Consider the following 1,106-nt stretch of genomic DNA (forward strand, 5'->3'; position numbering starts at 1 on the left):
GAATATTGAAACTCTTTATTCAGAATTCTGGTCTCAGAGAAAAGGCCACATACAATAGAGAGAAGGTACTTTAAATTGTCATGTCTATTTTGAAGCAACATTAGTCTTTCTTTTCTTTTCTTTTTTTAAAGAACAACTCAGCAAAATAAAATTCCAGTTTATTGTTCGACATTGTTTCACACATACATCAAACAGGCCAAAACCAACCAGCCAACCAACCAAACAGCAACTTCATAGACAAAAAAAAAAAACAAAAAACTTTTTATCTTTGGTCTTTTTAACCATCTTATACAAACCAACTACTTATAGTACAAAAAATTACTGGAATGTTCGGAATAAGATTGTTTTTGTTGTTGTTTTTGTTTTTTTTTTTTTTACAAGTTTTTTTTTTTCTCCTTTGAGATTGTAATGAACATGGTCACACCACAAGTAAAGTCTGAAGTAGGACAGAAAACACTCTGAAGGCTGGTTTGGTCACCCAGCCTTCAGAAAAATGGCTGACCCCTAACAATACGTATAAAAATATAAAATGTAAATAAAAAACACAAATTTTCCTTTTAAAGTATTTTTAAGAAAAAAAGCAGGGCCTGGGAAGTTCTGATTCTTTTTTCTTCCCATGATGCCAATTCATGTTGTGGTTTTGGTGGGGTGGTGGAAAGCACATGCCATCTGTGGGTGGCACTGCCCGCTGTGGGTGGGGCCTGCTTCTCTACTCGAAGGTGAGCACATTTAAGTTCTGAGACAGGAAGTGGAGGGTGAATAAGTCACGGTGCGTAAGGTTAACTTTTCCTTTTGCTGTCATCCTTGTCAGTCTTCTGCTCCTTGGTGTTGACATCATCATCCTCACCATCCTCAGCTACCCGCTTGCCCGTAGGAGCCTCAGCTTCCTCACCTTCATCTCCATCCTCTTCCTCACCGTCACCTTCTTCCTCCTCCTCCTCTTCCTCCCCACCTTCTTCCTCTTCTTCATCTACCCCATTGTTAGCCTCCTGCTCCCCATTTTCCTCATTTTGAGCATTCCCATTCTCTGCCTCCTCTACAACTTCCTTCTCCTTCAAGTCTTTGGTGGTTATCTTGCAGCTGGTGTCCACTGCCAAGTCTGACAT

General features: G+C 40.0%; 1 pseudogene; it reads right to left on the minus strand.

Annotated features, from left to right (window-relative positions):
* Positions 1 to 856: 856 nt before the first annotated feature.
* Positions 857 to 1,106, minus strand: LOC116089074 (annotated as a pseudogene).

The sequence above is a fragment of the Mastomys coucha genome, unplaced genomic scaffold (assembly GCF_008632895.1).
Source record: "Mastomys coucha isolate ucsf_1 unplaced genomic scaffold, UCSF_Mcou_1 pScaffold14, whole genome shotgun sequence".
NCBI classification, from domain to species: Eukaryota; Metazoa; Chordata; class Mammalia; order Rodentia; family Muridae; genus Mastomys; species Mastomys coucha.